The sequence below is a fragment of the Ahaetulla prasina genome, chromosome 2, assembly GCF_028640845.1.
Source record: "Ahaetulla prasina isolate Xishuangbanna chromosome 2, ASM2864084v1, whole genome shotgun sequence".
Classification (NCBI taxonomy): domain Eukaryota; kingdom Metazoa; phylum Chordata; class Lepidosauria; order Squamata; family Colubridae; genus Ahaetulla; species Ahaetulla prasina.
In genome coordinates, this window is record NC_080540.1 from 84,109,637 (window position 1) to 84,117,607 (window position 7,971).

Here is a 7,971-nt window from a genome sequence, read left to right on the forward strand (position 1 = left end):
TAAATAAATAAAGAAGGAGTTGCCAGAAGATGGATTTTATTTGAATCATTTTTATTTTATTTTTTTATTTATTTTATTTGTCATAACAGCATACATAAGTATACGTATGAAGTATCTATACAACATATAAGTATATATATGAGTATAAGCATGTAATAACTATATAAATTGTATATAATGAAAGGAAACAGTAGGACAGGAACGGTAGGCTCTTATGCATGCCCCTTATAGACCTCTTAGGAAAGGGGTGAGGTCAATAGTAGAGAGTTTTTGGTTAAAGCTTTGGGGACTTTGAGAAGAGACCACAGAGTCAGGTAGTGTAGTCCAAGCATTAACAATTCTGTTACTGAAGTCATATTTTCTGCAATCAAGATCGGAGCGGTTAATATTAAGTTTAAATCTATTGTTTGCTCTTGTATTGTTGTGATTGAAGCTAAAGTAGTCTTCAACAGGAAGGACATTGCAATAGATGATTCTGTGAGTTAAACACAGGTCCTGTCGGAGGCGGCAGAATTCTAAGTTTTCTAAACTCAGGATTTCAAGTCTGGTGGCATAAGGTATTTTGTTGTATTCAGAGGAGTGGAGAACTCTTCTTGTAAAATATTTCTGGACACGTTCAATTGTATTGATGTCTGAAATGTGATATGGGTTCCAGACAGGCGAGCTATATTCAAGAATTGGTCTAGCAAATGTTTTGTAAGCTCTGGTTAGTAGTGTAGTGTTTCTGGAGAAGAAACTACTCAATGACTTCTGTTTTGGTTACCATCAAATTTCCAATAAGGAAAAATTATGTTTCACTACTCATCCCCTTTGCCTAAGCATTTTTCATACAAAATTATGTGACTATTTTATTATCATCAATAATCTTTGAATAAGGAAGGAAAGGAGAAAAATACTTTTGTTTTGTTTTTTCTTTTGTTGATGTGTATTTTTAAGTCATTCTTGCATTCTGCTCCAGTATATTTTCTCTGTTTTAAATAATTGTTGATGCCTCAGGGAAAATTCAGTTACAACTCCTATTTGGAACCATTCCTTTTCTTCCTGTCATATCTTTATTGTGCTAATTTTACAGGTATTTGTGCAGCTTCATTTCCAATTCTCTTTCCACTTACTCCAAAGTAAATTGTGAGGATGCCTCAGAGTTTGTGTGTTTTATGCAGTAATCTCACTGAATTCAGTGGAAATTATTCCCAGATAATTGACCACAGGATTGCAGTCTAAATCACAATGCTGTTACACCAAGGAAAATGGAAAAAGCCCCCCCCCAAAAAAAGGCAAATATTGATCATATGTGTTTCAAATAAATAGTTGTCATAATGAGAATTAGGAAATGGAGCTATTAGTTCCTATTTAATAAAGCTTTTCACTTTGCTTAGCATGGAAATTTGTTGAACACTAAATATTAACAGAAATTTAGCTTTTGTGTTGTTAAGGTTTTGTTGTTATCTCCATTTAAATATGAAAAATAAGAAAGGTGATTTTATTGTAGGCATTTTCAAAGTTGAGCACATGCCTATATCAGTTTCCTTGAATCATTCCTTTTTAATTCTTGATTAGCCCATTAGCCCCCCAGTAGACTAAATTATTCCTAAATTATTATTATTTCAGGAAAAATAATGGTATCTAGCACTAAAAAAAGAGTCTATTTTTTCTAACTTTTAATACTGGTAAGTTTCTAACAAATATTGTTAAGTTTGATAAACATTTTCTTGTCTATAAAATATAGCTTGTATGATAAAATTATTGTAACCTGGATTAATTTATATGTAGCTTTTTTTCAAATAATTTTCAGATTTGTAGATGAAATGAAAGTCAACACAAACCACAAAAAATACGAAAAGAAAAACACTTCTGTTGTGCTTCTGTTCTGTTTGTATTTAGAAATATACTTAGTGCATATATTCAATAATAACAAACAGAAATTGTTAAAAAGAGGGAGGGTATCAACTCACTTGCCTAAAGGTAAAGGTGTCAAGGTTCCAGAAAAACCTCTTCTGCATAAAAAAACCTCAGAAGCCATTGTCTTTCAAAGTTCTTTACTAGCATGAGGAAACTGGCACACGATGAGTGAAATTCCAAAACTGAACTTCCGGATTCTTTTCCCAGTTATACAAACCCAAAGAGTCCCACCCCCCTGACCCCTTTGCTGGTCACATGGTCCCATGTTCTCCCAGTTCATTTGAATATCTTCTCGCCACTCTTCCTGCAGATATGAACACCATCCGACCTTGACCGCTTGAAGAATGTTACCATACCCCTCAACCCCCCCTTCTTCCCACATTCATACCATCCGAGATGGCGTTGATTAGGCTTCTTTCTGATGGGTATTGATGTCTATATTGTTCAACGTAAGCCTCAATTCTGCTGAGAAAGTAAGCCAGGTGGTGTGGATTCCCATCAAAGGTTGGTTTGAAAGGGGGAGGGGCTGGGTGAGGGAGTGCAGGTGGGTTTAGCTGGCCTGCTTAAGGTTGAAGAGGGATTTGTGGGAGGGCCGTTGCTATTGTGGCTGGCTGCTGGGTTGTAAAGGGGGGTGGAATTCCCCCTGGCTGCTGAGAAGGACGTCCTTGAAATGCTTCAGTGGACGAGGCAAAAATCGGCCTGGGGCCCCCAGGAAAGAAAGGTGCTGAACTTGCTGGTTGCCATTGGTATTGGATCCATCCTTGTCCAGGATAAAATGCCCAACCAGGAGGAATAGAAGCAGCAGGAGGCAGCGTAGGCCTCTGTTGGCGGGAAAAGTCAATTGGAGGGGGGAGTTGCAATTCCCCCCAAGTCCCTGGTGCTGCCTGAACTCCCTGCTGTCTGAAGGAGGGAAGGGAGGTTCTTCTGCATTCATCGGAATGGCTTTGAGCTTCAGTAATTTCTCCCTCTCTGGTGGGAGGGAAGGTGAATTTAGGCTGAGCTAAAGGCTCTTGAGGTGGGCGAGCTGAGCCTCACTTCCAAACACTCAAAAGTTTCCGGGAGGTCTAATAGGGACTGGGATTTCAGGGGGTTTCTCAGGTCCCAATCCAGTGACTCTCCCGATTCTCCGGGTTTTACTGTCCTCCAGTGAGGTTGAGAAGAGGGAGGGGGCTCTCCATTCCGCCCCAGGGAAATTTTTTCTCCCGAACGACAGCTTACCCATGAATCGGAGTCTTTGGGCCGTGCACCAAGCTGACAAGCAGGCTCTACCACTTCGGGTTTTTGAGTCATATCTTCCGATGGGAAGTAGGTGATTTCAACTAAGTCCTCAGATTCAAACTTCTGTGCTACTTCCACGCTTTCAGCTTGCTGCCCTTCCATCTTCGCTGGGTCTTTGCACCGCTGTGGAGGTTGCGGAGGCTGGGGCCCAGCACCCCCCTAACGGGCCCCTTTGAGCGGAGGAGAGGGTACCGTTAAGCAAAAGAAAGTTATGAGTTTTGGAATAGTGTCAAGGTTCCAGAAAAACCTCTTCTGCATAAAAAAAACTCAGAAGCCATTGTCTTTCAGAGTTCTTTACTAGCATGAGGAAACTGGCACACGATGAGTGAAATTCCAAAACTGAACTTCCGGATTCTTTTCCCAGTTATACAAACCCCAAGAGTCCCACCCCCCTGACCCCTTTGCTGGTCACATGGTCCCACGTTCTCCCAGTTCATTTGAATATCTTCTCGCCACTCTTCCTGCAGATGTGAACACCATCCGACCTTGACTGCTTGAAGAATGTTACCATACCCCTCAACCCCCCTTCTTCCCCTCAGGGGAAAAATGTGGCAGCATCTGGAACCCTAAAGTCTAGTATGGTTTCCAGGCCTGACAAAGGTAAAGGTTCCCCTTGCACATATGTGCTAGTTGTTCCCAATTCTAGGGGGCGGTGCTCATCTCCGTTTCAAAGCTGAAGAGCCAATGCTGTCCGAAGACATCTCCGTGGTCATGTGGCCGGCATGACTAAACACCAAAGGTGCACGGAACGCTGTTACCTTCCCACCAAAGTGGTCCCTATTTTTCTACTTGCATTTTTTACGTGCTTTCGAATGGCTAGGTTGGCAGAAGCTGGGACAAGTAACGGGAGCTTACCCCATTATATGGCACTAGGGATTCGAACTGCTGAACTGCTGACCTTTCGATCGACCAGCTCAATAATGAGCTATGAAATGAATTATTTGTTTCTTTCTTAGCTAAATTAAAACATTGATATGTTGCTCATTCTTCCAAAGTTCTGACACTGAATTCAGAACCAGCATAAATGACTTAATTTTAGCTTTAAAAAAAAAAAATCCTAGAAGCAATGTAATTTTTGATTTCTGTTAGAAGACCTTCAACAGATGGGAAGAAGCTGTTTTCTGTTTTCTTTCTCTGGCCATAACTCAGTAGGTTATTTTTCTATGATCAGGAAAGGTGAGGTTACATGCCTCCCTTCTTCACCATATGGACTCTGGCTGTCATGCACTGGATATTGGCATCTCCCATCATGCTGAGGATTTAAAGTTAATAAATTTTGTGATGTGGTTAAAAACCACACTGTTAACATAACATATATAGGCTCTCAATGTGGTAGAATTGAACACATACCACCTGCCTATGGGGAGAGAAACTCATTGGAATGTCATTCATGTCTAATATTAGATGTATAAATATTCTGAATGAAATTTTAGATTTTGGAATCCTTCCTTCCTTCCTTCCTTCCTTCCTTCCTTCCTTCCTTCCTTCCTTCCTTCCTTCCTTCCTTTTTCTTTTCTTTTCCATATTACCTGCAGATATTTTCCCCCAACACAAAACAGTTTTCTTGCTAGAAATATTTCCTACAAGCTGCCAAAGTAAACCATGATATTATGGCTGCAGTTCTGAGATTATTTTAATTTTTCTAGCATTTCGTATTTCTGAGATATCCTGACAATGAATGTCAATTTAAAAGATGGTATGATAAAGGGGCATAGAGGGGAAATGGGGAAAAAATTAGCTCATAATATATTTAGCTCATAAGCGAAGAAAAAAGGGCCCAGAAGCTACACTACTGGAGGGTCTGAACATAAACAGGGCATTAGGGAGTATTAACTGACTACACCTTGAAGTCATCAAAAATTCCCAACTGAATAAAATATGGATTTCAAAGACTCCAAGATATCTCAAGGCCAATATTTCTAAAAAAGTCAGGAGCTGATTGGAGCTGAAGCATCTCTCTTTTCAATGCACTTGAGTGAGCATTTTAAATCTCCAAAGATTGAACTATAAAGAGAAATTAGTTTATTAATAATTCACTGGTTTCAAGAAGAAAAAAATGTCAAAAGCATATGCTCAGGAACAAAGATGATTTTGTTTTTCCCATTTGGAGCAGGGCAATAGGCAGGAAAATGGAGAAAGCCATGCTCAAAATTTTAATTCAGCATTGTTGTCGATCTCTCCCCTGCTTCACTCATGTAAGCATTTATTCTGACTTCCTTGCAAGCTCTGAAAGTTTTTCAAATCCCAAATGATTTATGTGAAACATTAAAAGCATGTTATCATCTTCAAGTCTTTAATAAGCTAGGACATTTTCATGGCATCATTGATATCCCCCAGCTCTTAATTTTCAGTTGGGGAAAACAAGCTGTGCACCTGAATTGGCAAGTGGTACAAGGCTATGTCAAATTTTAAGAATGTTGACAAAGTCAATGTTTTCTCTTTACTACCAACTGTTGGGGGAGTATTGTATAACAGCATGCATATGACTTATAAGTCTACAGTATGGAGTGTTATACTATATACTAATATTTACTTATTTATTTATTTATTTATTTATTCATTCATTCATTCCATTCATTCCATTTATTCCATTCATTCATTTATTCATTTAATTTGTTGGCCATCCATCTAGCCACAGGGTAACTTTGGGCAGCTTAGAATCATAGCAAACATATCTATACATCTTTAACATAATAATGCACTTCTACCCTTTATTTTTGTAACTTTAGGTAGGTAGAATAGCATCATCCATGCAGGAGCAGCAAAACTGGAAAGTAGTAAAAGAAGCCAGAGCGGTTGCATTAAAAAATTACTATGAGTCAAATGGAGCACATGTTAAACCAGTACAGATAAGTTCTGCGCTTGAATAAGGTTCTCCATACTACTGAATCTACCCTACCCAACAAGGACAATGCAAGATGCAGTGATTCTGCTGCTATGTGCTGCTCTGCATTTTTCTTCTTTCACTTCCGCTAAAACTCTAGGAATGAAGCCCAAAGAAAAGAAGCGCCTTGTTAGTTGGGAAAAACAAAAAGAAAACCACAAGAACATCTCAAACAAAATAACTTGTAGACAAACTGGAGAGGCCAAGGTCTTCTGAGGCTAGTTACCAGAATATTATCCCCAAGACTGAAATTGGAACAAAAACATAATTAATATTTAGAATATATTAAGAACATAAAATAGCAAAAAGAAAACACAGTTGGTTTTTTTAGGCTTTAGAAAATAAAGTTTGTAAGTAAACAGGGCAAAGCTTGCAAAACAATATTGAACTCTTAACACCATTTTCTCTCCCATTACTCATTCTAGTTAAAAGTCTGTGTGGTTTAGGTTTTTTTCTGTATTGCAGAATATTTCATCCCACGACTTGGGCAGGAAATCTTTGATTCCTTTATTGTTTTTTCTCTCCACAGTCCTTGGGAGATTTAAAAGAACACAAGCATCCAGCACCACCCACTCACACTTGCTGTTTAACATCAAGAAGAGAAGGATTATTGATATTAGTAAAAATAGGTTAATTATGAGCATGTTTTTTTTACTTAGTCCAGATCTATAAATCTACAGATCTTATATTGCTCAGCTGTCTGATATATGTTGAGATGATCTCAAGCTGATTACCTCACATTTCAGGGAGCTCTGAGCTGGAGAAGCTTCTTAGATGAGAAGCGAAACGTCTTCAAAGAAAAACCAGAAAGTCCATTTGCCTCTTGAAAAAAACACCTTTGGGACAACCATGACCTGGATGATTGAGAATTTCCGTAGACATAATAAAAAAAGGCAACAAGTAACAGATAACAAAGGCTAACTACTTAATTTCAATTTTGATTTAGTCTTCACTGATATAAAGGTATGTATCAGGCAGCTATGAAAAGTTCCAGGAAGAGTCCATGTAATTACTTATTTTGAATGAATTCATATCTCCAAAACCAGATGGATTTCATCCTTCTTTGCAATGGTACATGTATTAGTAATTGGTACTAATTTGTTAAGAACAAGTCAAGTCAAGTAAATCACATTTCATTTTTCACTGGGTAACTTCATTAATAAATTGCAGGGATGCAGCGGGTACAATTCATCTTGACTCCAGCAAAACATTTGGGAAAATACTCATAGACATTTTGATTAGAATGCTAGTTAAATGCTAGCTAAGTGGGATTCCTGAGAATTCCATAGTTGCCTGGAAACTCAACAAGATGTCCTGGTAGAAGGCAATGGCAGGAGTTTCAATTTTCTGTTACCTAGCCTATTCAGTTTTGTGATATCTGCAAATTTCCCTCTGTCTCCACATCTGAATCATTAACAAAATTCAAAATGACCTTCAGATGTTAAAAAAATGGACTGAAAAAATCATAATGATGTTGAATAAAGACAGAGTTAAAATGCTTTACTTTAGGAAAAAGAAATCATATGCTGAGAACAACAATAAGGATGATCGAGTGATTGGAAACTAGATCTTTTGAGAAGAGATTGAAAGGACAGACATGTTTAGTCTCAAAAAAACTGGCCAATGGGGATATGTTAGTCCTTGAAAATGTCTAAGTGGTGTCATAGAAAAGAAGGTCAATAACTACTCTTTATTAGACAAGAGTACTCAAGACACAGCACAATGGTTTCAATTGCAGGAAGGCCTATTTTGAATAAACAAAGAAAAACTTTCCAACAAGAACGATTTGATAAAAAAATTAATGATCATGAAAGGACATGATTAGTCTCCTTCTAAAGCTGGATAATTATCTACTAGTGCTTTAATTTGAATTCCTGCACTGAGTAGAACAGGCTGTACGAGTCTAGGAG

The 7,971-nt window shown here is 38.2% G+C and overlaps 1 long non-coding RNA gene across 1 annotated transcript; it reads left to right on the top strand.

The window, feature by feature from the left end:
* The first annotated feature begins 2,223 nt into the window (after positions 1-2,223).
* Positions 2,224-7,046, top strand: LOC131190339 (uncharacterized). The gene is made up of 3 exons (XR_009153294.1): positions 2,224-2,403; positions 3,645-3,777; positions 6,591-7,046. It is a non-coding gene; the product is annotated as an uncharacterized LOC131190339 (long non-coding RNA).
* The last annotated feature ends 925 nt before the right edge of the window (positions 7,047-7,971 follow it).